This window comes from Mastomys coucha, unplaced genomic scaffold, assembly GCF_008632895.1.
Source record: "Mastomys coucha isolate ucsf_1 unplaced genomic scaffold, UCSF_Mcou_1 pScaffold22, whole genome shotgun sequence".
Taxonomy (NCBI): Eukaryota; Metazoa; Chordata; class Mammalia; order Rodentia; family Muridae; genus Mastomys; species Mastomys coucha.
Genome location: NW_022196905.1, coordinates 156,112,121 through 156,139,772, shown reverse-complemented (window position 1 = coordinate 156,139,772; position 27,652 = coordinate 156,112,121). Strand labels below are relative to the sequence as shown.

The 27,652-nt window shown below is 49.9% G+C and overlaps 1 protein-coding gene and 1 long non-coding RNA gene across 6 annotated transcripts in view; both read right to left on the bottom strand.

Annotated features, from left to right (window-relative positions):
- The window catches only part of Atp11a (ATPase phospholipid transporting 11A), a 110,033-nt gene that overhangs the window by 67,869 nt on the left and 14,512 nt on the right, over positions 1-27,652 (bottom strand). The gene's annotated exons all lie outside the window — the stretch shown is intronic.
- LOC116068923 overlaps positions 13,665-27,652 on the bottom strand; it is a 28,035-nt gene continuing 14,047 nt past the window's right edge. For both annotated transcript variants that reach the window (XR_004109754.1, XR_004109755.1), the window contains exon 3: positions 13,665-14,411. This is a non-coding gene — a long non-coding RNA (uncharacterized LOC116068923). The remainder of the gene's footprint in view (positions 14,412-27,652) is intronic.

The following is a 27,652-nucleotide window of genomic DNA, read 5'->3' as shown; positions in this document are numbered from 1 at the left end:
AACTCAGGTCCTCTACAAGAGTGGCACCACTGAGCCATCCTTCTAGCCCTCCCCTTCTCCCTACCACCCAAGGTCTAGTTGGCTTTTTTTTTTTTTTTTTTTTGGTTTTGAGATAGGGTTTCTCTGTGTAGCCCTGGCTGTCCTGGAACTCACTCTGTAGACCAGGCTGGCCTCGAACTCAGAAATCCGCCTGACTCTGCCTCCCAAGTGCTGGGACTAAAGGTGGGCCACCACCGCCAAGCCCAATGATTAATTTTGACTGAGGCATTTTATTGAGTTCAGTGGGTGCCCAAGGAGATGCCTGAGTGGAGGAAGGAAGGGAGGCCAGTGGGTAGAGATTGGGTGGAGGGGCAGCAAGGATCCTAACAGCTGCCCTGCAAGCGACAATATGCACAGGAACTAAAAGTTCAACCAAAGACCAACCAGGTCACAAAGCCCATGTCGCTATAGCCTGCCTTCCCTAGTCAGTCACCAGCTGCCCTCCAGCTAGGGAAGTTAGCAAAGGGAGGGGGTGGGGGTGGGGATTTGAATGATACACAGGAAGTCGATCTTACCATTGTTAGTCACCTAATGGAAGCTTCGAATTTCAGCTGAAACAAGCAAACTAACTAACCAAATTATACCACGGCAACAGGACAAACATGTTACTGAGCTCAATTCCTGATCGATTTACGGTTCCTCCTGAGGACAGTGCTTAAATTTATAGGTCTCCAATGGCTGTCTGCTCTGGTGTCTGCTTTAGCTATAAATGGAAAACGCCCCTGCCCAGTGTCACTTAGGTCAGAGTGGTGTCCAGCCTGCGCCTGTCCCCTCAGAGTCACATCCTGGGATGAACTCTCCCACCTCCCCCTGGCCCCCCCAGTGTGTCCTCTGTCTCCCAGAGTCCAGGTCAGTGCCTGTGAAAATCTTTTCCTTCTCTACTGGGAGAGAGAGTTCTTCACTCTGGGGTGGCAGGAGGTGACAGGATGCCCTCAGGTACAGTAAGTACAAATGTAGCACTCAGCAGCTTTCAGGAGGCCCAGTGCTCTGGCCCAGGATCCCTTCCCAGCCTTCTCATGTCTAGACTTGTGGCCAAGGTCCAACGTGCTCAGTGAGGGGGGAACCCGACAAGCCCGCTCAAGGCCCAGAGCTCTCGGGGTGGGGTCCCTCTTCTTCTCTGTAGCTCTGCATTGTGGAAACACAGGAAACAGAAGTCCCAAATCCATCCTACCATGCTCATCAGTACCAACTTTTCCTCTGGCTATTTGCAAGGCTCATGGGGCATTTCTCTGCTACGAACATGGTTTCTAAACAAAATCATTTAGATCAGAAAAGTATACTGATTGCCCACCTGATTTGGAAAATAATCAATCTGAAAACCATTAAACTCACTGCCCAAGCCATATCTTCCTGGACCCAGAACCAAAATAGAAATAGAAACTGTAGTCACAAATGACGTTGGCTTGCTCTGTGTTTACCTGACCCTGCGCAGCAGAAGTGGCAGCCGTCAGCACTGAGCTTCTGGGGACTCTAGTGGTAGTGTCAGGGTCAACAGGGGGTGACAGAAGGAGCGACACAGAATGGCAAGAATGCTGGGATGGGGGTGGTTTTTCAAGTGACAGTACAGCTCCAGGGGAACAGTACTTGGCCAAGATAACCAACTACCTCCTAAGACCGACCTGCGTGGATGGATGGAAGGCTTTACCACTGCAGGTACAAACTGGCTGCAGCTTCCCTCTAACCTTGGGTAGGAATTGGTGAGGATGTAGGGAGTGGACAGGCTGCCCTGGGGGGCATCGCTGTACCCCATCTTGGCCCCAAGTGAGTCCTAAGAAAGCACTGCCTGTTTAATCACAGCCTCTACATAACCACAACAGAGCCCCGCTATTGCTAACTGAACCAGGTTCCCTGTCATTGCTGGCTGAGGAAAGCTGACAGCAACTGCAGGCCTAGTGTCAGCAAATTGGGAGCTGTTTTAACCATGTATGTGAATGAGTGTCTCTGGGCCGCATGCCTGTACTAAGCATGTTACTAATAGTATGCCCAGAGGACTGTGTCTCACAAACACTCGCTCTCCCAAAACTCATGGACACAAAGCCTCATTTTGTTCAGTTGCATGCTGGGTGAGCAGGGAGAGGGCGCTAGAGGACGATGAGCTGGGGTCAGAGCTGAGGCCGGGACTTTACCATCGACCACCAGGAGAGACTTCGTTGACACTGGCCACAGGGGATGGTATTCTTTGGAGGTTATAATGCCTGATTGTCTGTAGGTAACATGAACGCTGGTTGTGTCACCCTAGAGCCTGGGCCTACAGCCTTGTGGCCTCTGTCCTCCTGGCCTCAGAACAGAGATGGACTAGAGCCTAGAAGACTGCTGCTGCTGGTGTCCTGGCCTGAGGCCAGGAGCATGGGTCTATCCAATGCCTGCAAGGTATGGGTGGTGATGGAAAGCCAAGGACACAGGAGGAGGTACAAGGACATGTTACCAATGTCCCCACATACAAACCTGCCCATGTGCCATTCAACACGCTACACAGACTTTCGTGCCCTTAGTAAGGATGCAGGCCACAGGACTCAGGACAGAGGAACGGACCTAGTGTGTGGGCTGGCAAGGGATGCTGCTCTGAAAGCAGCAAACCTGGCCAGGTGTGAGACCGATAGCCCACACCAGGCATCTAGTTCTTTATCTCCTAAAGCCACACTCACCTGTCCTGAGTGGCCAGGCATGAGAACCAAGTGCCTTCTGTATCTACCTCCCACAACGATTCCCTCCTCCTAGACATGAATGAGCGAGAAAGCTCAGCAAATGTGTCCAAATTCAAAACCAGAACATTGTGGGTACACATGTGAGCTTTAAAAAAACTGAAATTCTATACCTTTCAATCGCACTGTGGGCTTATTTACAAAACACTGAATATCTAGCTAATGAAGACAAGGCAAGGCTGAGTCAGTAATTACAAGAGTCTAGTGAAAATACACACTGGCTGACAGCACACACAGTGACTGAAGACAGCTCAGCAACTACAACAGAACCTCGAGAATCCAAAGCTGAAAGAGACCCCACCTTGGGGCCACACTGTACTAGGACTGGGGTGGAGCCTCAGCTTCGAGGGCTACCACCATACAGGCTTGATGGCCACACCACAGGCTGCAAGCCAGGCTTAACAGACAGGAACTCTAAGCAGGTTCATTCAGCCTCCATCACTGGGCCTGAGGCAGCTCTGAGGAAAACACCACCTTAGGGTTGGCATAAAAATATATGAAGGATGTAAAGGAGACATAAATAATCCATACTTGGCGAAGCCTTGGAAGGGAAACTGAAAAGCACATCTGAGCACAGAAGGTGCTGCAGAGAGCAAAGACCTAGAAGGTTACGCAAGACCCTGGCTAACACACCAACCTCCATAGCATGGTGATGGCCGAGCATAGCCCAGGACCACCTCAGCCATGTGCTCATGCCTGAGCGACACCAGCAAAGTGTCCCCTGTCCTGGCTCAGCTCTGCAGAGGAGCCGTGTTCCTCTCCAGATCCAGCCCCCCGCATCCTGGCACCCATACTTCTTCCTTCAGGCAGCACATCACCAAGTTGGGTCCGACAGCCTATGCTCACACGCAGCCTGGCACATACAGGCTCTGTACATACATAGATACAACTACGCTCTGAGTGCAGAAGTCACAGACTAGTTAAGCTCATGCACACACACACCTACAATTCTCTCCCAAGCCTCCTGATGAGACAGATGTGGTGCTGACAGAAGGGGGCGCCAGTGCTCAGGAAGGAAAGGCAGCCCACGAGCAGAGACTGCACTGAGCACCACCCACTGGGTGCCAGGCTGCCAAGTGGACAGTGGTCTGCACGGAGGAGCCAAGGAATGCAGAGCACTCCTGTCAGCCCTACATTGCTAGCGGGGTAGCAGCAGTCAGGACATGCCACAGTTCATCTACATTTACTGCATCAGTAACTGTGGTGTGAGGACACTCCATCAGCAGGCAAGGCTGGCGACAGTCCACTCAACAGGGAACCGTCCACAGCGCCAGGAGTCCTGTGTGGACGCCATGGCTGTGCTGGGCTAACTTGACTCTTTGGACTCTCTAAAAGATAAGCAGTTATGTATCTCCCCCATAGGATCCCCACCTTTGAAACACTGAACCATGGGGTGTCTAAAAGGTAGCCCCCTGCCTGGATGCATGTCTCTGTCACAGACAACATGCCTTTGTTTCTCAGAGGACACTTGCTGTACATGTTTTGTTCCATCTGTCTCATATGCTGACAAACATCAGACTCGAGGCTCAGTGCACTGAAGTGGGAAGCCAGGAGGTAAAAGCCTGTGTGATGTCCCCTCCCACTTCCACAGAGCATCCTTATCACAGAGAAACTGAAGGAAAATACAGTTCCAAGTCTCCGACTTCAGGCCTGTTGCCAGGGTAACCCATACGTGTGGTAGCAATCGTTCAGACAATAGCCCCTTCCCTTTGCGAGCTGTCCTGGGGTGGCCGGTGGGTGGGGAGCTGGTAAGCGAGGGTCCCACACATGCTGCCAACAGAGCCTCACGACAGCCGTGTTCCCCCTTAAGGAGACAGGAAGTACTCAACAGGGTAAAGAGATAGCTGTGCCTACCACTACCTTCTTAAGGATCTCATACTTCAGAACGGCCCTCCAGGGAAGTCCACGCTCATGGCTGAGGGGTTGCCCTGGGGCCACAGCGCTGTCGGAGAAGGGCTTTCAAAGCCTTGGTTCAGCTGAGGCAGGGGCATTTCATGCCTACTCCTGAACGTGGTAACCACTGCTCCTGAGCTATGAAGCTCAGCACCAGGAAAGGAAAGGTTCCACTCAGGCCCCCATGCTCTCTCAGGGGAATCTGGCAGCACCCACGTGAGCTGGTCAGCTGGATCTGCTCTCAAGTAAGTGTGTGTTTCAGCCAGAATGAGAGGTCTTCACACTCTAAGACCATGATTCACCATGAAAATATGACAGAATGTTTGTTTACTATGAAAGTATGGCTAAACATCTATCTCTTCCTGTGTTTGAAGAACTTAAGAACTGCCAGCGCTTTGCTCTTCATTCTCAGGACTACTTCTTAACCTTGACTCGGTCATACAAGCACACTCTGAGATATGCCAATCAAACAAGGAACAGGCCCAGTGACCTGCATGGAGGGTGATGAAAGGGGCAGAGCAAGACACTGCCTAGTGAGCCTGCAGTTCTGGGCAGACAACCACAGACCGTGGTGAGGGCTTTCGAGCCCCAGAGAATCTGAGGTGCCCTGGTGCTTGCCCTACTCCCCCAGGAGCACTGTCCTAGAGTTGGACCAGCTTCTGTGGCTCCATGGCTACCTCTCTGACAGGTGGAGTTTGGGCCGGTGGGAGGAGCAGACAAGGCAGACACACTGGCAGGGCAGGAGACCTCTCCTGTCACACCTGCACTGACCTCTTCTATTTAGTAGCTTCCTCCATCGGGAAGCAGGAGAGACCACGGGGAGGCAAATGTGTCCACGGTTTCCACAGAAACCTTCTCTGCTGCTCACTTCTGCTCGGTCTCTGCTGATGGGGAGGGGCTGGGCTGAGACTTGCTTAGCCCGGTCTCTGCGGATGGGGAAGGGCATTTGGGCTGAGACTTGCTTAGTGCAAAACCAGGCGAAGCAATGACAGACCTCTTCCTTCCTGGACGCCAGCCCCACCTAGGTCTTAGCTGATGGATTCCCCCAGTTCAGATGAGGCTACCTGGCCAGGGCACCCACAAAACTTGGAGGGACTGTCCTCCTAGGAGGCCAAAGATATACAGGCCTAAGGCCCACACAGCCAGAACACATGTAATAGTGTGAGGAAGGGCTATGCCTCCACAGTAAGGCAATGTCAGATGCACAGGGCACTCACTCCTCACTACTGTCGTCCTCCATGGCCTCTGGGTGAGAAGACAGCCTGCGTCACAGAGAAGGTCAGGGAACAGATGCCACAGCCGCAGATGCGCCCACCTTCCTCCCTCCCAGGTTAAAGAATATCAGTCTGTATGATGACAATATCTTGCAACCAGAAACCAGCAGCTATCACACTGAAGGTCCAAAGTGGACAAGGAATGCAGCTGAGGACGCCCTTGTCCTGAATAGAGTGGAGAGAGATAGTCTCCTATTCAGGAGGTCAGCCAGATTACCGCAAGAACAGGTGGCTAAGCTGGGCCAACAGATGAGCCATCCCTGACCTGCTCCCTCACACAGGTGACAGGCCAACTCTTCAGCAAGCCACAGGGTACAGCTGATCCAGTTAGGGCTGTCAGTGGTCGAGGATTTACAGCAAGAATCATCTGTGATGCCTTCTTGCTCTAGAGCTCAGGTCCTGACCGTCCCCTGGCCAGGTCCCCTGTGTCACGGGTAGCACCTGTGAGGCCAGCTTCTCACTTTCTCTGACCCTGTGGCTTTGTCAGGCTTCTGCACATACCACCTGTGACCAGACCCCCGCCCCTGCCCCCACGCAGACCCCGTGGCTTCTGCACAGAGCAAGGCCACTGTCGCCTGCCTCATCTGAAGGACAAACAGAAGCTTGGAGTACAGATGGGTGGACACCTAGGGGAACATCCAGGCTAGACAAGCACTGTATGCAAACACTCCTGGGACTCTTGCCATAGGCAGCCTTCACCATGGACCGTGGTTGCTCCCACCTCCCATGTGCCCCAGACAGACAGAAACAGGAAGCCAGGCTTCTTCCAGGTGAAGACTGCTTAACATACGTGTTGGGATGAGCAGTGGCACACACTGCTGCCAGGTTGGTAGGCATATTCTGAGGACAGTAGCTCAGTGTCACACCCTGGAAGGCTCTTCCTAGGCCTTGGTAACCCTCAGCAAGATCCAACAGCCACACCAGAGCTGGGAGCCACATGCCTGCTACAGTAGTGACCCTGGGGGCATGGTGAGCAAGAAAACCAGCTGAACTGGACTTCTGTTTTACGTGGGACTTGGGGTACCAGCTCAGGACAACTCTAGCACAGATGATTCTTGATATATAAGCTGTCCCCAACACCGTGAGATGCCAAATGTAATCCTACCACTCAAATGCCAACTGCCCTGATTCCCAAGGCACCCTGAGCATCAGAGTTCCCACACCAGGGCAGGGTTGCCCTGGCTCTGAGTATAACCCACAAGGACCCAGTGAGCAGCCCTGCTGGGTGGCTCTGCTGACCAGCGTCCCCATCTCTCCTCCAAGAACCCCATAAGGAACAGGGGCAAGTGCATTAAGAAAATGGCTATGAGTCACTCTGGAGTCTCTCCCTGTGAGGCCTCCTCAGAAGCCTCTCAGTACGCAGGCCTCCCCTCAGGGAAGAGGGTAAACCGCTATGCCGGTTGGAGACACACCTCAGCAGAGTCTGGAAGGCAGCTGGGTCTATGAGGCTGTTTACACAGAAACAGGCAAGCATGGATAATTTAAGGCTTCAGTCTTTGTGGGGATGCTAGGCATTCCTATAAATACAACTGGTCTACCCTATTGAAACATGGCTGAGAGAGGTTTTAAATAAAGCAGAAAATGTACCCACAATACCAAACTCATCCTCAGAGCATCTTTCTCCTGCCACTTCTAATAAAGGAGCTTTCACCTTGGCAGCTCACAGCCTGGGAACACTCCGCTTGCCACCTTGGCACAGGACTCCATCCGGCTCAGGTGTTTGCATTAGAGTCTGCCTTTCACAATGGGGAAGGTAGGGCTGGGGGGGCCTAGGGATTTGGGACGCACCAGTATTTCAGCAGAAACAAGTTTGTCCCCAGAACTTAGCTGCTTGTCCAACCAGAAGGACTTTCAGCCTTGATGGACACCTGTTCCTGCAGGGAATGGCAGGCAGGCCTGTTTCTCAGCCTCCACCTTACAGCTGAGGGTGACCTCTGTCCTGAGTAACCAAGTTAAAGAGTCCCAAGACTTTTCTAAGATGCTTTGTTTTATTCTGTCAATACCTTTTGAGATTGCAGGTCTACCTGGGTCTGGTGATGGACACCTCTCCCGTCAGGAGTCTCCGAGGCAGGAGGATGAAAACTTGGGCTATTGAGTTGAAGGTTAGCCTGGGCAACTTGAAGACAGCTAAAGCTGGAGGTCGCTGTTTCAATGATGGGGACAGCCAGCAAGGACACATGAATTAAGACAAGAATGACCCCTGTGGCTGTTTCTGGCTAGTGTGACACCCACAAGATGTCTGACAGCCCCTCCAAAGGCTTGGAGCCTCTGTCGACGGAGGTGGCTCTCCAGCCCCACGGACCATCACACAGCAGCCTCGGGGAAGGCCCAATAGCTGCTGCCCTGAGGACAGCCTCTCAGAGCAGAGAACCTAATCTCAGACACCATACTTCAACCCGGGTGCTCACTTCCCAACTTCAGAGATGTGGGACAACACCCCACAGAGGTCCAGCATCTGCACCAAAGAATCCAAACCACGCCGGGCAGCAGGCCTGTCAGAGAGCATGCACTGGCTCACTGCATGTGGTATGATCCAGGGCCTTGGGAGCTCATGTTCTTCAACACATGGACAAAGAAAAGACTCCTAGGAGAGGGGGCTGAGCATTCAGTGAAGGAACCTGGACAGCAAGAGGAAGATGAGGACAAACGGACTGCCACATCAGCCAGGGTGGCAGTCAAATACGAAAAGGAAAGCCTCAGGCCTACCCTGCACCGTGTTTGAGGTGATACATTACACTTTCTCGGCGAAGGAAAAAATCGCCAAGGGACAAGCTCCCACACCTCCTCACTGGCAGAGCACAGATGCTAACACCATCTGGTGTCTTGTTTTGTTAGGGTACTGTCAGGGTACTGTCACTGGAAAGGGGTCTCATCATGCAGCCTAGGCTATCTCCAAACCTACCATTCTTCTCAGTCTGTGGAAGCTCAGTTACAGGCCTGTGCCTCGACTGCCTTGACTAGGCATTCTAAGAACTGCCAGGACAGGCCAGCGACATGGTTTAGTGGGTAAGGCGGCTGCAGCCAAGCCTGACGACCCGAGTTTAATCTCCCAAATGGGAGACGGGAAGTAACTCCTGCAAGTTGTCCTCTGACCTCCACAAGCACACACATAAATACATCAAATTTATATAAATAAATATATTCAAATAAAAAAATTACAGGGCTGGAAAGATGGCTCAGCGGTTAAGAGCACTGACTGCTCTTCCAGAGATCCTGAGTTCGATTCCCAGCAATGACATGGTGTCTCACAACCATCTGTAATGGGATCCAGTGTCCTCTTCTGGTGTGTCTGAAGTTAGAGACAGTGTACTCACATATATAAAACAATAAATCTTTTAAAAAGAATTACAACATAGCAAATGAAGCTGCTGTCCCATGGTCCCTCTGTTTCCACTCTCATCCTGGTCCACAAAGCTCAGCCATCCTGTAGTCTGACTGTGCCACACCATGCTGTTCTATCTGTCTGTCTACACAGCTGGGCTAGAATGTGTCTAGACTCCTGTTCACCCATGTGGCCGCACCTCTGTACATACTAGAGATGTTGTCAACAAGTATTACACTTATATCAACAGAAAGGAGATAACAGCTTATCTGCATTGATAAACACACAAGGTCATTCCTTTCAACACGTCCAATACTGCACAGCGCAATGACTTATTTACACAACCCTAATAGACCTATCCTAGTTCTCTCCTTCCCCATTGCAAACAGTGCTATGTGGAGAGGCTTCTAGGCTTCACTAGCTAACAGATGCACGCATGGTGAGTGACATTCTACACATGCCTCCACAAAGGGCCAGAAGGCCTGCCCCCCGGCCGCTCCCCCTGCACTCACGTGACACTTGCCAACTTTACCCTCTGACCCTGACAGCAAGCCTGTCTGGCTTCTTTCACTCACTGGCTTGTCTGACTAGCTCTTACTAATGTGAGCTTCCTACCATTCACTCACATTTTGTGCACATATGTTCACGTGTGTACATGTTTGGTTGCATATGGAGGTCCAGTATATATATATTTTTGAAACAGTCTCTCTGATTCTAGGGAGCTTGCCTATTCGGCTCTCCTGGCTGGCCGTGTGTCTTGAGTGTCTCTGCCTCCGCAGCACTGGGGACACAGGCACCCTCCAGCCAGGCTTGTTCTGTGGGTCTCTCAAGTCCTCTTTCTTGTGCTGCAGGCTCTTTCCCCATGGAGCCATCTTCTTTCCCTTTCCTCATGGCGGGTAGAAGGTTCTTTACGGTTTACCAGAAGCTAGCCCTGCAGTAAGGACAGCACTTTAGTGTGTGCTGGCTCATCAGAGGTTCACATTTGATGACATGGAATTCCCAAGGTTTCAGAAAACACTTCTGATCTCTTCATAGTTCTAAAGGGAGAATGATCAACTTCCTGTTCCCAGAAGATATGAATTTAGAGGTTGTCTGGCCAATTGACTACCTGAGCTTATCAATGAAGGAACCATGTGGTAAGCTGAAGTGACCTACTAAAAATGGAGTTTGGATCTGGATCCTTAATCAGAGCTCCAAGGGTCAGAGACACCTCCTGTGTGGCCAGACTAAGAGACTGAGATGTGACTCTAAGAACCAAGCTGGAAGAGAGAAGTCTTCACAGCTCAGCCACAGGAAACTGTCCGTGACAGAATCCTATCTGCTAGACTCTCCGTTTTCTTCCAGGGTGTTAGCCAGCAAGACATGAAAGACAGGCTCCTACACAGAACATGGTGGAAGGTCACCCTATGACCTGAAACCACTCACAGGGGCTGAAGACCAAGCTGTCAGGAGTGACCTTGGCTGCTGTAGCTCCCTGTGTCATGTGGCTCTAGAAAATCAGGCCCAGAGCAGGCCACAGAATCCAGCTGGGCCACATCCACTGGGTATAAACAAGCTGTTCTAAGTCCCACACCTGTACAATGAACAAATTCAAGTTAATTCTGGGAAAATTGCCTCTCATTTTTTGCAGTCCACTATATTCCAAACCTCACTCTGGGATTTTATCAAACTAGGGTCAAAGCAATAGTTTACTGGCAGTGCTGACTCAACCATATCTGAACGAACGAGGGCATGGGCCCCAGACTCTGAACAGGAGACAAAGGTCCAGCTCTATGAGAGCCAGCTCTAACATCTGGTCAAGTTTGAGTTGAGATAGAACCCTTCGGACTGGCATGTTCAGAGGCAGACCCTCAGACACCAACCGAGCAGGCTGTGCTGACGGCCTCTGAACATGCTTCTGTCTTCCTCCTGCTGAGCAGGGCTGGAATCCCCCTTCCTGACGTACTGGTGCCCAGGCCTGAGCACCTCCAAGAAGAGCTTGTTAAACTAACACGGTGCTGTGCAATTAGACCTTACTTCAGAACTGACCTCCGCTTGTCTGGTTGGAAAAAACAAATCTATTTAATTAATAAACAAAAACAAAACCACAGGGAAAAGCTTAGAAAAATTACTGCAGACATTCCAGACGATCAGGAAACACCTCTAATAGAACAAATGAAAGTCTCTGTCTCCATTATCCATTAACTAAAAGTAACATGCAGAGCTGCTTATGATGGTGGGGACTTCACTTCCACCTTCACTGACTCTCAGCACAGAGGGAAGGCAGGGACCATCCACTGCTGCGCCTGTGCAGGGAGGGTCACGCTAGGATTCCACCTAGGGCTCTGCTAGAGTCCAGCAGAGGCTCACAATCATAAGGCAGCACCAACAACAGTGTACAACTGTCTTCCATGGATGTTGACTGCCCTACAGTGACAACCAAAGTCTCCAGATGCAGGTCGAGTGTCTTGGGGATGGGAGGGATGGGGCAGAGTTGCTCCCAGTTGAAAAATCTATCTTGGAGCAAGATGGATTCATGTTTAAATGACTGTACCTGAGGAATTAGATGGCACTGCAGGGGTGGTGGCGCTGCAGGGGTGGGGAGCTGCAGAGGTGGGGGTGCTGTGTGTGGGTGCTGCAGGGGTGGGGGCACTGCAGGGGTGGGGGTACTGTGTGTAGGCATTGCAGGGGTGTATTGGTTTGGGGATGCTGCTGCAGGGTGTGGGAGGAGTGGGGTGCTATGGATCATGGGGGTATGCTGGGGGTGGGGTGGAATGATGCTGCAGAGTGTGGGACCTCACATCAATGCACCTGAGTTCCTGCAGGTCTAAGTATAGTCTTGGAAGAGGACTCCACAGCTCACAGCCATGCACATGGCTATGAAGAACAACATGTATGTTAAATGTTTGAAGGATGAAGAGATAATGGAGGCTTGCTCCTTTGTTAGGCATGGAAATGGTGCATGTGGAAGACAGTTATCAACGGAGTGTCTCCAAAGAAGCAGACCCATAGGCTCACTGCTCAATTCTTCATTCATAACAACTGCAGAAGCAGAACCCTGTAAATGTCTACTGACTGGTGAGTACATAAAGTTCAGTGTGTACCTATAATAGAGCAATAGTCAGCCACACAGAGGGATGAAGCTTGTGCATGAATCCTGCGGACACTGTGCTGACTGAAACCAGCCAAAACCATATAAACAAAATCATCTGCTGAACCATTCTAGTTATTTCTAAGTCCAGAACAGGGAAATCCATAGAGGTGTAGCGCAGGTCAGCGGTCACCAGGGGCTGAAGGAAGATGAGGAAGAGGGTGATTGTTTATGGGAGAAGAAAATACTCCCAATCAGGCAAAGGCCACCAGTGCACAACTGCCCGTGTTTTAAAACAACCAACCGACCCACAGACTTGGGAAGCTGAGCCCACACACATGCTGAGTGGATGGCATAACATGGAGTAGGAATGGAGACGGAACTTCTGTTTCTGATTCCCAGGCAGCTCCACAGACACCCACACTTCTCAGCATGTCCTTTGGAACTGTGTGACACCTCTGAACACTCAGCCCAGGAGGGAGCGGAGGAAGCCCTTCTGAGTCCTGTCCCAGCCTCTGAGGGGGACACTTGCAGCCTTAGTCCAGGCTGTCTCTCTCCCCGAGAGAGGCAGGAGTGTGGGTCTCCTGCCGCTCTGTGACATCTGTCTATTCTGCCCTGTCACCCAGCACTGAGCCTCCATCCGTCTCAGCTCTCCTGTGGAAGCTCACATGAGAGCAGAGCCTGAGCCAGCCTCCTTCCAGAACAAAGTCTTATGTTGTATCTTAGGAAGGAAGCAAACATGGTGAACCTCTACCCCTGAACACCACTGCCATTTTCAAGAAGAGGAAGCACTTAGCAGCGTCGCTCACTGGGCTGACAAACATCAGAGCCGCCCCAGTGTTACATATCAAATGAATTTTTACATTTTAGTTTGAAGTGTGATCTATAATCCCTGTGTGCTTGTGAGATCTGACACTGTTGTGAAGAGCCTCTCTGTGCCCAGTGTCCCACTGTACTCACATCCCTTACGTAAGATACTCCTTCATTCAGCCTACACATATCACCTCACAGAAGCTGATAGTGGAAGTGACAGTGGGCACTGCCAGCAGACATTAGGAGCAGCTCTCTGGCTGTCAGTGAGGAGTCAGCCGGGCTCATCTAGGAATGTGTTCAATGTGCTCACTGTATTTCAAGTACATCAAGTGAAACTGAAGGAAAGCCAAGTAACATGGACCATACTTGGTCCACTTAACCTGATGGGCACCCTGGGTTTGCTTCTGGAAACACTGCCCAGGCAATGCTGAAAGAGTCATACCGGGCTCTGGAAGGCACGTGATATGTGGACATGAATGAGTGTGTTACAAACCACGGGGCTCAGAGGGCATCTCCCAAAGCAGAAGTCGCAACAGAGGCTAGCAACAGGGTTAGGAATCATGGGCTCCTAGCCTTTATTACCTTTGCTCTTAACATACCTTTCTCAATTATTCATCTGTGTAATTTAATTTTTATGATGGACTTAAGACTACTGGACAGCTGGCAGCTGGCTGTGTGTTCAGCACACAATGGCAGGTCTGTAAGACAGGCCTGAAACAATAGGGCGAAGCAACTGTGGGCGGAAGCTTCCGAGGTCCAAGCCACTCCTTATTTGGGACAGTTCTCTCAGGTGCTATCAAGCGAAGGAGTGCTCTCAAGGCAACGGGTAGAGAGTGGTGGGCCAGCTCCACAAGGGAATCTGAGACTTTTCCTGATTCAGATCAATTCTCCTTTTCGGGTTTTGGAAATCCAGCTGAAGACGGGAAAGCATCAAGTCACAATAGGAACCAGAGCCTAGTTTGATGTGGACACGCCTCCTCCTCACCAATGCCCTGCAGCACACTACGAGGGCACAAGGAAAAGCTGAACACGGACGGCCTGCACTCAGCCAGTGAAGCACACTGGGTGCTCTGGACCTTGTTTCCTGTCAAAGTGACAGCTCCTGCATCTGTCATGTGTGCAGAACACAGGGAACACACAGCTGCTTTGTCCTGTTTTACTCCCTGCCCCCACTTTTATGATGGACAGGAGCTCAGGGACGCTGTGGGCTTCCAACACTTTCAGTCATAACTTTGAATCTTCTATCCAAGTAAACATTAGGCATTCTGTGCGCTATTTCCCACGCAGCAGGTTCTCACCTGTCATGGAATAAATCAACACAAAACTAAGCTTTAAAATGTGGTTGTTGAGTAGGTAAGATGGCTCAGCAGGTAAAAACACCTGCTACCAAGCCTGGCCACCTAAGCTCATTTCCCAAGACCCACATGGTGGAAAGAGAGGACAAGCTCTGACTTCTACACACACACTGTGGATGTGAGTCCACACAAACACATGCTGTCACTAACACAAACATGAAAAATAATTAAATACTAGTACATTTTTAATTTTATATTTTATAGTTTATGTTTTAGATGTATTTATTTTATTTATGTTATGTTTTAGATGTATTTTATTTATATTTTATAGTTTATGTTTTAGATGTATTTATGTATTTATTTATTTAGATGTATTTATGTACTTATTTTATAAGTATGTGCATGCATGCCTGGTACCCAAGGAGGCCAGAAGAGAGCACTGGATCCCCTGGAAGCAGAATTAGAGATGGTTGTGCCCCACATGCCATGTGGTTGCTGGCAATTGGTCCCAGGTCCTCAGTGACAATGGCAAGTGCTTTTAACCACCAAGCTGTCTCTCCAGCTTACAATATTTTTTAATAAAATAAAATGTTATTTTTTGAAGCATGCAATGAACTAGGCCAGCAAACTGCTTAATGTGCTGCTGCTAAAACTGGCCATTAGTAAATTTTTAATTTTCACTTTTCTTTTGAAAGCATCACGAGAGGATTGGGCTATAATCAGATAAATGTCCTCACCTGTCACTCCATCCCATGACTAGTAGACGGAACCTCAGAGAACCTCAATCACTACTAATTGGGGAAGTCTTTCCACCCTCTGGAACCCCCCACTCTTCCTCACTCTTGTGTCATCAGACTGGGAACAGCCCCAGACCACCTCCCTCTGTCTCTAGACATCAGTGGGGTACAGTAATGGAGCAGCAATGCCAAGCTTCAGCCTATGGAGTGGAAATCCGAGTCCTAAGCCGGTAGGTGATACCTGAGCATGCAGGCAAATGGCTCAAAGAAAGCTCAGATACCAGTGTGGAGGGGCTGTGCAGGAAGGCTCAGGCACACACCAGTGTGGAGGGGCTGTGCAGGAAGGCTCAGGCACACACCAGTGTGGAGGGGCTGTGCAGGAAGGCTCAGGCACACACCAGTGGAGGGGCCATGCACACTCCTTCAACGGGCCAGGTGATGTCTTTACACATGGACTAATGTAGCACCTGTCTACATGTTTTCCTACTACACCCTTAGTGACAAGGCTCTTTCATAACAATCAGAAGACTGTCAGGGTCCATGACCCCAAGTCTAATACCCAGAGACTCCCAAAGGAGGCCACTGTATAATCAGCATGCACTTGGGAAGGGGTCATAGCCACATTTCCTGAACAACATGGACTGAAGACTTGCAATCAAGAACAATTTGCAATTTAAGAAAGCACAAAAGCTTTCTTAAAAAGAAAATTAAAAAGGGCCTGGCCATGGTATCACACTGGAGAGGTGGGATGGGCCATGGCATCACACTGGAGAGGTGGGACGGGACAGGAGGCCATCCACACTGCCTAATCAATGTTGCTCTCAACCCAGAGCCCAGACTCTGACTGGACAGGATCTACAGAAGTACCACAGGCCTCTGTGAGAGCAGAAGGTGCCTGGGTGGCATGGATCACAGTCACTGGGGTGATGCAGCTATGATCCCTCAGGGGACTGGTCAGGTAGGTCTTCAAAGCCATGAGTGCCTGTGTATCCTATCAGCCATTCACCGAGCACTTTGTGTGTTGGCAATCCTAGTCTGCAATAGGACCCTGTGCATCTAGCAGCACGGAAGGCCAAGGTGTCCAAGCCCCAGCTTACTCTGGAATGTCCTCCAGTGTGTGAGTGTGAAGCTTTAATGATAGGAAGCCTGAAGGTATAGGTCTACACACTGTATCCAACAGGGTAATGTCATGTAGCAGGTACCGTGCACCCGTGAAACCCAGGTCCTGCTCTTCTCTTTCCTGTGGATGAAGGACACGCTCAGTTCCATAAAGAGGGATGGTTAGTGGGAAGGGATGCAAAGTTCAAAGGAGGCATATCTGCCAGTAGTAGAGCCTTCTGGCGGCCAGCTAGACCTGAGACGGCAGAGGAAGGAGGGGACAGGAGCCAGGCAAGGTGCTGGCAGGAAATCCACAAACATAATGGCTGCTGCCATACCCTAAGAAAGATGCGGGCCAGTGAGAGAAGAGAGGGGTCCCCATGTCTGCGGTAGAGTGGACAAGAAGCTATCTATGAAGCCAACCCAGAGAGAAGCTCATCAACCAGCAGTCCCAGACCCTGTATGCTGCAGTAGAGAGAAGAATGGGTCTTCAAGCAACACCTTCATGCCCTGAATGTGTGTATGGATGGTGCTCAAGGGAAGATCGAAGGCTACCACCCTGGCTCAGCAGGGCAAGGGTGTGAGTGTGCAGGTGGTGTGGGGGCAGCAATGGGCAGGGAGGTGCACAAGTGTGGGGAGCAAGCAGCACCTGCAGGTTTGAGCTGTGCCCACTGATGGGAAGGGCATCAGGTAGACAAGATGTTCCTAACATCCACACCCATGTCCTGGTGGGCATCAGCCTGTGTTAGTGGAATGGCACGGCATTATGGAAGAAGGGTTGAGGAGCACTTCGACCCTGGATACCTCAGATGAGCATGACAGGAAGCTGGCTCCCTCCCTTCTCCCAAGTTGGCACCATAAAGTTAGCTGTCACACCATCAACCCTAGTAAGACTTTATTACCTGACAGCTGTCAGGCTACACTCTTCCCCCAGATTCGACAGCCCCTGAATATGCAAATGAAGCCCCTTCCAACACCCCTGCCCTGGCCAACAGCACACAGACACACAAACCTTGCCCCAAAGACCCTGGCCACCTCCCCAGGGACAGAAATAGCTCTTTTCCTCAATTCTCCAAAACTTCTCCCAGGTGTGTGTGTGTGTGTGTGTGTGTCTGTGTGTGTGTGTGTGTGTGTGTGTGTGTGTGTGTGTGTGTGTGTGTGTGTGTGTGTGTGTGTGTGTGTGTGTGTGTGTGCCTGTGTGAGTGTTTTCTTTGCCTGAGCACTCACTGTGGACCAAGATCCTACCTGCACCCACCTGTACCCCAGCTAGCTTCCCTGCCTTCAGTCCAGCCCAGAGCACAACAGGCCTGGCTTCCTCGAGGTGGGAAGGGAACACAGGATGGCCTCAGCCCAGAGCACTGACAGTCTGTGAACAGCTGTCCACGCTGGGGTCCACGGAGGCACACTTTCACCTTCCTCACTGCCTTAAGAGCAAGCCCAGGACACTGCAGAGGCAGAGTAGGCAGGGGTGTGCCAGGCCTAAACAAGGGGCAGGGGCACACAGAGAGAACAGGCTAAGGAGGATGGAGCTCACAGCCTGCCCACCCGACACCGACGTGAGGGTGGGGGCCTTTCCCACCTGTGCTAAGGAGGACCTGAAGGTCAGTGGTGTAGCTGAGCCTGCTATGTGGAGGTCAGTGGTGTGCCCCACCTGCTATGTGCAGCCGGGAGGTCATGCTGCAGTGAGCAGAGGCGGGAGAGAGGCAGACTGTGCAGCCACCACAGGGTCTGTGCTCCTGACTAGGGAGCCCCGTGTCAGGAGGGCTCAGTCATTCCTTCTCTGTGGTGTCCGTGCTGAAGCCCTGGCCCTTTGGCACTAACCATCATCAAAACACCTCAGGAAAGATTTACACCAAAGGAGTTTTGTTTACGATTATTCTATTATTAATAGTAATACTATTATTACTATTATTACTATTAAATAATAATCTTATAGTCATTACCTGTAAACTTAAGTTTCTGAGTGGGGAAAATAGCAACACACAACCTTTAGATAACAAATACTGATGTGGTATTGACCCAGCTGGTGCCAATGGCACGCAGGGAAGAGCAAGTGTTTGACACTGTAGTCCGTCTGTTACTCCTCAGGACTGTGGACAGTGCTGCATGGTTCACCATCACTCACGACTGTGGACAGTGCTGCATGGTTCACCATCACTCACGACTGTGGTCAGTGCTGCATGGTTCACCATCACTCACGACTGTGGACAGTGCTACATGGTTATCGCCTCTGATATGAATGGTGACACAGGTGACTCACAGATTGTTGTGACAATCATCACTCTGAACTTAGGGCCCAAAGAGGCTGAGCAACACTGACCTGTCTACCAAGCTTGCAGACACTGTCATGGCTTCAGAAAGATATGGGTGGCCACCACCCTAGCCCTCTGCCAGGTTCTCCAGCACACTTGACAACATGTGTGTCATTCAAGCAGACTTGGTGGCCAGTGTGACCCAATGGAATAACCCAGCCTACTATTGCCAGGGCGGATGATGAGGTCAGCCACCCTGGTGACCCAGGGTCACGTGAGGCTTGGTGGATTGTTACAACAACCCGAGTCACCTGTGTCACCTTTCATAACAGAGGGCTGTGTGACTTTGGGAACTGTGTCAGCACATGCAGTGCATGGCAGTGGCTATAAAGGACTCTTCCCTTCTTCATGAAGCCTAAGCATGAGATCTGAGGTCCACATTCTATGACTTAAATCAGAGGTTGACATGAGACTGAAGAAGGTCTGGGGCTGATGGCAAGTCTTCAGAGATCACAGACAATTTCTCTCTCAAGCTTCCACTGTCTGAAGAAATTACTACAGATTCAGATATCTCACCAAAAGATATAATTCATTCCCAACATGTCTACAGCTCTCAGAACAACCATTCTGTACACCATATCTCTTTCATCTCCAGTGTACCAGGGACACTTTGCCAATCCACAGTCCACAGGTGTCTCAGCATAGAAGGTAACAAGTACTGAAGTCCCGTTGTAAGCAGCAGCTGACATTTGAGAATGAAAAGTGCTGACAGTGTTTTCAGACGTGTCTGCCCTCGCAGGGGCTCTTCACTCTACTCAACTACGATGGTGGCTGTTCAATCTTGTCCCCAAAAGATCTGTTAGGACTTGATGTAATGGTACTTTGGTCACCATGTAAGATAAGGAATGGTGAAGAGGCAGCATTGGTGACCTCCCCCCGGAGGGCCAGAAGCATCCCACCTGTGGCCTTTGACATGCCAGGACCCTGACCTTTCTTTCCTGCAGGTCTCTACACTTGTCAGCTCACCACATGCTGAAAACTTCAGCCCTCTCCCACACAAAAGCATATCATAGCCAAGCCATGTGGGATGCCACACTTTCAGGAAATTCAGAAAAATCAACTCACTATTTAAAGAAAAAGAAACTTATTCTGAACACTTCTAAAAACATTTGCAAAACTACAGCTTGCAGTACATAGATTTCCAAGTATCTTTTATAATTAATTTCCCCTGGAATGAAAAAAGTTTATTTCCCCATCAAATGGACGGACATCTCTCATCAGGCCGAGAAAGGGATTCCTTTTCTCAATTTCACTAGCAGAAACTAAGAGCTAAGCTCACCTCAGAGGCCGGCTGGTGCTTGCTTGTTTGCTCTCTGTTTTTGTTTTGTTTTGTTTTGTTCTGGGTCCCCCTCCCCTTCCTTATGCTGCATTTAATTACATAAGCAATTTCAAGTCATTCCTGGAAAGAGGAGGGCCATGTCTAACTAGAATTTCTTTTCCCTGGCAACAGCTGAGTTCTCCAAGCCATGGAGCAACTATGGCTCGTCTACTCAATGCTATATTTTAGAGCTGAGCATGTGCAGACAGTGCTCAGCAGTCCAGGCGGCTGCCCAGGAGGGTGCTCCTTGAAGCCAATGATGGCTTTAGACACGTTCTCATGCTGCCAGAGCAGACCTAGGGCAATTTAGACTTTGGATGGGGACACACACATACACAAAAAATACTGAAGAAGATATAAATGCTTATCATATGAGTCCTATGTCTGGACCATGTGGACCTGTGTTCTGATGGCATCTATATCCAGTGCTACCACAGCAACTAGCCTTAAGTGATTACAAGGGCTGTGCCCTCAGACTTTGCATGGAGGAACAGAGACATTGAGGCACATGAACACTTATGTTCTAACCCTGTTACTACAATACCTGACAAAAACCCTAAGGTATGGAAAATGTATATTGGCTCATATGAACCCAACCCCATTACACACTGCCTGGCCTTCAGGCTTTCTCTTAAAACTCTTGCTACAGCCTCTGTGCCCTGATAACTTCTGAGTCCTTCATGCCTAAACATCCAGCATGCCATGTACAATGCTGTGCTCTTTTGCCACCTCAGCAAGTGCTGGACAGAGACCACGGAGTGTCTGTGGAGCTGAGGCTAGGAAAGCACCCTGGGCTGCAGCTCTCCAGCAGAGGACACTGTAGCACTCCTCTTTAAAAGATAAATGCTTCAGCAGCAGCTACATTTGGACACACTAGAGCCTCTGGTGGGTGGGGCTTCATCCTCACATGGTCTTAGTACAGTGCATGGCCTCTTGCTCATGGTACTGATCTTCACAACCACAGCTGTGTGGTCCATAGTTACTTGTTCCAAAACATTAATGTGCTCTTACCAGTCAAATGCACATTTCTTTTTTTCCAGATCTTTCAACATGCTGTCCCCTCAGGATTCTCAGTAAATGTAGCAGGTGATAACCACCCCACAGCTTGACTACTGTCATGTCTCAGGACATGGGCAGAGCACAAGTGATCTCTTCCAGGAGAAAGCATGAAAGGCCTCGGCCAATTCCCAGGCTGACTCAAGGCTTTCTCTGTGGCCCTGATTTCTGGTGAAGGAAATTCGCTCTTATCTGAAGCCAGAACATGCCTGGCCACGCTAATACCTTGAAGGCAGTGTCTTGGGAGCTTCAGTCCTAAGATCTTGACTTTCCTCCCACTTGAAGGGCTGTGGTTATCTGCTCCAAGGCTGCTGTGACCTTTGTCTGTGACTCACTGGATATCCTGTTGTGCAACATTTCGTAGTTAGCTTCCAGGTGACATCACCCCACTGTATGATGGAATTCAGCTGTCTCTCTCATTTTTCCATTGTAAATTGTATATAAAGTGCTCTGCTTCTAAACAAACTTGCTTGGCATGAGCCATCAGCTTATCCAAGGGTTCCTGACCCCAAACTTTGTTGCCTCCAGTACTTTCTCATCCATGCTGCTCCAAGTCCCCCAGAAACACCCTCTCTCCTGTCTGAACCCTCTTGAGCTTGCACAGCCTTGTCTACATTTGTCATTGCTTTATTCTTTTAATCTTCCACCAGTACCACGTAAGCTACACACACTGCATTCTAGGATTCACCAGCTTTCTGCTCCAACTGTTAAGAATTCCTCCCACAAACATGTTCCACAGGACCAAGTTTAGCCACAGAAAAACCCCATCTCTGGTGCAAATCTTTTCTATCAGTCACTTTGCATCACTATGACCCTGATGTCTGACCGGATCAGCTAAGGTAAGAAATGTTTATCTGGCTCCCAGCTCCTGTAGGGTTGAGGGCTATCACAGTGGGGAAGAAGGGACATAAGGCCCAGTCTCTGACAGTAAAAGCATGCAGCAATGGTTGTTCTGGACGGAGACTAAGGTCAGAACCAAGGGCCATGCTATCTATAATCTCAAAGGCCTACCTCTGGTGCCCTACTTCCACCATCAGACTCCACTCCTAAAGTTTCAGCTTTCCCAGATGGAGACCAAGTATTCAAGAAATGAGCATGTGGGGACGTCTCTGACCACAAGCCTAGCTGTGCTGCATTGACAACAGTTCTTAGCCGAGTGCAACTTTAACAATGCAACATCTATTTCTAGAAGAAAATATAGAAAGGGTATAAGTTTTGATATGAATAGGTTGTAAACATTGTATCTAATGCTCCAACTTTAACACAGAAGGTTCTAACACAGCTCTGCACCTCAGCATTTGCTGCCTACGTCAAATGCACCTCTGAGTTAAGCAGACACAGGTGTACTCAGTCAAATGTGAACTCAGGTAACCCTTACACAGGTGCAGTCAGAATGGCAGGCTGTGTGTGTGCTCACTCCTCAGGCCTGACCATCCACCACCGTGGACTGACAAGTAGCTGAGGGGGCAGGAAGCAGAGAGGCCGGGGAGGAAGGCCAACAGCACACCACCTCTTTGAGCTTATGTTTGTTTATTCTTACATTTTTGTGCAAATTTTTTCATTTCATGCTGTAAAAATCTGTTTTAATTTAAAATATTTTAAATACATGGCTTCTCAGATCCAGGTTATTCCCATGCCCACAAACTACCCCTTCTGTGAGAGGCAGTCTAGGAGAGGCAGTCTGGGAGAGGCAGTCTGGAGTTAATTTCCACTATGAACACTCCAGGCACAACTCCAACCCTGACAACAGACCTCGCACTCTGCCTGAGCATCTAACTGCCACATAACACCTTAGCAAGAGCTAACCCTACACAAGGCCACCCAGAGTCACTACCTCACATAGGGGGTAGGACCAGGTCTTGGAGCCCATGCTTCCAAACACTGGAAGCCCCCTTTTCCTGGCTGTAAATCACCCCTCCATACTGGACCAAGTACAACCAGCCCTTCTGCTGTTTCCCAGACAGCTGCTTGTCTCCCTCTGACGTCACCTACACCTGCACGTGTGCCTACTGCCAGGGTTACCCCAGATGATACAGTGAGTCTCGTGACACAGTCATGAGCATAAGCCGTGTCTCTGTCTTCTTCTCCAAGAGGGGCTGTCCCTGATGGACAGTCAATATGCAGCTACGAGTTACACACAAACTGCTACTGCCTTATGTAGCCTCAGATCAAGAGAGTCCTCCACAACCTCCCCCAACATGGGCCCCTGTCTCATCAACACAATACTATTTGACTTTCCAAAGAAGTTGGCTGACTGATACTAAACAAAGCTTTGAGGTTGTATTCGTGGCACTACTGTATATGAGGCTAATTATAGAGTATAGAGCTCCACTTGGCAAAGAAAGGAAGGACACTTAGTAAGTTTATCCCCACTGAGCTGAGAACCCAACCCTGGGCCTTAGCACGTAAGTGCTCTACCACTGAGCTAATAACCTTCAACTGACAAATCTGCACACACACATAATCTGAAAGACCTCTAAGCATTTAAACTTTAAGGTCTATTTACTAATTTATAAACTTTGCTGCACCTGGCTCTACCCAGCAGCACAGCCAGCCATTTCCAGACAGAAGTCTAAGGAGACCAGAGCACCATGAACAGCCTCTAAGATTCCAGAACAAGCCGCCTGCTTAATCCTTGACCACCATATACCTCTGCACCTCAGCCAGCCAGCTCACTAACCTACCATGCGTAATATACCTACCACCTGTATAATCTTTCACTGTGTGGTGTTTTGAATAAAAATGGTCCCCACAGGTCCATAGGGAGTGGCACTGTTAGGAAGTGTAATTTGTTGGAGGAAGTGGCACTCAGTTTCCTTTTGCCTGCCTGCTGATCAAGATGTAGAACTCTCAGCTTCTCCAGCACCATGTCTGGCTGCATGCTGCCATGCTTCCTACCATGAGGATAATGGACTAAACTCTGAACCTGTAAGCCAGCCCCAATTAAATCTTTTCCTTTCCAAGAGTTGCCTTGGTCATGGTGTCTCTTCACAGCAACAGAACACTAAGACTCACGTAAACACATCTCTATGACACTATCCCCCCAGCCCCAGCGACCCTCCTCTGTGCTTCTCTCCCTAACTCGTGGAGGACGCAGTGGCTCTGAGCCTGCTCCTCTGGAATAGCGCCCGGGCCCCAGTACACTGTTCCCCCCATCTCAGGCCTCAGTGCAGCAGTGCTAGAGCAGGGCAAGCAGGTGCTAGGCAACTGCTCCCAGGAAAAGACGACACTGTCATGTCCTCCTCTCGGCTGTGGTTTTGTTCCAAGAGAGCAACAACACAGTGACACAGACCAGCGCAGGAGCTGTCTGTCTCAGAGTCAGGAGTCTGTTGCACTGGAGCTCTGATAGTGCCAACATGTTCTCAGATGGGCTCCTCTGGGCAGCACCTGTCATTTACTGCACAATGTCCTCCACCCTAGGGCAGCTGACCAAGGTCCTGTAAGGCCCATGATTTATTATTACTGCCATTAACGTTTCCTACAGAGAAACAGACTGCTACACTGCCATTAGGACACACAGATGGACACAGGTGAGAGACGGTACGACCTCCAGTCTCCAACCTAGCAGTAAACAATAGCTATTCTAAAAGTAAGTACTGATGTTTATTTTGTACAAAATCATTCTTATGGGTTATTTTTAAGTGGTCAGCTCTAGCAATCTGCTTCCAAACAGGTTTGCTCATTGTTGAGCAAGGTAACTGTGTGCACCACCTCCAAACAGTGCTCATCCTCTCTGCTGGCTCTGGAGGGATCAAGGCCAGCACTGCCTTCCCTTACTTCTTATTAGACATGGCAGTTGCTGGCCTTGCTGGCGAACATCAACTAAAGATAGCGGGGTCACTAAAAATAGCAGAGCACTGCCGTGGCCTTCTGACACTCTTCACACGGGGACACCCTGACCACAACGAGCTGACTGGACCTGGGCACCTTCAATAAGCAGGAAAGAAACTTGGGGAAACCATAAGAAGGGAGACACAGCTCCAGAGAAGAGTCACAGAGTGGCATGAAAAGCTGTAGCCAAGAGACTATACATGTGTGCCAGAGGTGCTGGTGCTGTACTAATAAGTGTCTCACAAAATCACAGCTTGCCATTTGAGCTCTAATGCTGCCTGGACACCTATCCTAGACCAACCTAAGCAGGGGCAGGGCACTGAAAATGCTGCCACCGTGGCCTTACAGGAAAAGCTGCCTGGGGAAAAAGAGCAGAGATGTCCTGGTACTACATTCCTCATTTGTGCATGGACTTCTGCATTCACTAATCCCCACTGCTCACTCACGAAACCAAGCAATGAGGTAGAGAAAAACAGAAGGGCCAGAGGTCAGCAAGGGCCAAACAGGCAGGGACAGGACCCAGCGTCACATGCAGCCCAGCCCATCAGTGCTGTCCCAACAGCCAGCCACACCTGCTCTCTGGACAGTCAGTCAACTGCTTTGTAAGTAGACTTTTTGGCTTGGGGCTACCACATTCCTCATACCTGGCCTGTGTTTACACCCTGATAGGAGTGGGTACCAGGCCACAGGATCCTCCTTTCAGAACAGGATAGGACTGTGTATGACCTTGAGTACAGGACCAATCTGGCGGCAGCCTAAGGACTCCTTCCCCAAGGAATGTGAGGACTGAAGGCACGCCCTTTAACTGCAGGCCATTGGGTCCTTAAGCTCTAAAGGTGACCTGCCAATGTGCCCTGGTGGCAGATAAGGGCAAGCTCAAGTCATGGGACTCAGTCTCCCAGGCCAGGGCCTCAAGAAAGTCAGCATCTAGAACAGATGGAGGAAGCCCCAGAGCATCTCCAACGTACAGGTAAGCACACTGCTCGCTCGGGCTTTGCCTGTGTAGCCCCGCCTGCAGCGTACAATGACAGCTTTGTTGCTCATCAGTTATTTAAGGCAACTGCGTGATTCCCTCACTAAATTTTAAATCCTAGCAGGAAAAGCTGATTCTTTTTCGTTGTCAATATTTCTGGTGCTGGTGCAACACTTGACCCTGAAAGAATGCTCAGTAGCCACTAAACAAAGCACACCCAAGCTTGCAAACAAACAAACAAAAACAGCTGCGAGCTGCCCCAGGGATGGTCAGGTTCCACCCATCACTGGATGAGATTTAAAGCTCATGCAAGAGTTCTAAAGCTGGAAATTAAGCCAAGGCCTGTGTTCCTAGGAATGTCCTCTTTGCACTGCCTGAGGAAGATGCCTGGAGAAGCGAACTCCAGAGGCCTGCTCAACATGGCTGTTCTGCCTCTGCTTATAGGAATTCTGTAAGCTTTGAACCTTCTCTAGATAGGCTGCTCTGCTTAGCTTTTCAAATAGCCCAAAGAAACAGAAAGTGTTCTCAGTTCACAGACTAGGGCACTGGCTTTCTCTGTTCCCTGTAGCCCTTGCACCAGGACACTCATGGGTTACTAGGATACAGACACAGGGCAGACAGACAGTAAGAGCTGTGGACATGGGCCAGGCTAATGACCAGCCTGTGCTCATTTGCTGTGCTGATCCCAGAATCTCTTCCAAGAGTTCTGAAGTCACTTACTGTCGGGGGTGGGGGGTCCCTCCAGCTGGGCCTGCTCCTCCCTGGAGGTGAGTGTCTGCAGCCCTTCTCTGACAGGACTCCCATTCCCTTCACTGCAGACAGACAAGAGCCCACAACCTCTTCCAGCAGAGAAAGCCCCCAGTCCATCTTCCTGGAAACAGAGACAATACACAGACACACACAGATACACACACACAGACACACACCTACAGACACAAACACACACTCACACACACATTCACACATATAGACAGACACACACACAGACACACATAGACACAGTCACAGACACACACACATAGACATACACACAGACACACACACATACACACTCACACACATACAGACACAGAGACACACAGACAGACACACACACAGACAGACACACACACAGAGACAGACACACACACACATTCACACACACAGACAGACACACACACACAGACACACACACTCAGACATACACACATACACACACACAGACACACACACAGAGACAGACACACACACACAGACACACACACATTCACACACACAGACACACACACATACACATTCACACACACATTCACACACACATTCACACACAGACACACAGACACAGACACACACACTCAGACACACACACACTCAGACAGACACACAGACACACACACTCAGACATACACACACAGACACACACACAGACACACACACACACACACACACTCTCTCACTCTCTCCTTTCTCAGCATTCACTGTAACTGCCTTGATGTCTGATCATCACCTGGGGGTGTAGGGGAGGAGTCCCTCACTACCACAGCTTATGAGGAGGAAGGAAACTCTTGTGCCTCTTCTGGCCTCTATATTTTATGTCACTGCAGAACTGTAAACTAATCTCTCTCCTAGGCCTGAGACTCTACCACACAGTCCATCATCAGGAATATAGTTCCCCATCATCCACAAACCTACCCATGTCCTTGGTCTCCAGATGATATGGAATTTACCTCCAGACATGCTGCCCGTACCCTTTCTCACAGGGCACTAGAAGGCTGGCATGCTTCCTTGGTCTCACAGCTAGGTTGTTACTCTATCAGGGCCTCCAGGTTTCTACAGTGGAGAAATCTCTATGCTCTTATGGTCCTGGGTCACCAAGCACTTCACTCTTTAGCACCTGGAGACACAGACTGTCCCCAGGCAGTATATGAATGGCCATAGGT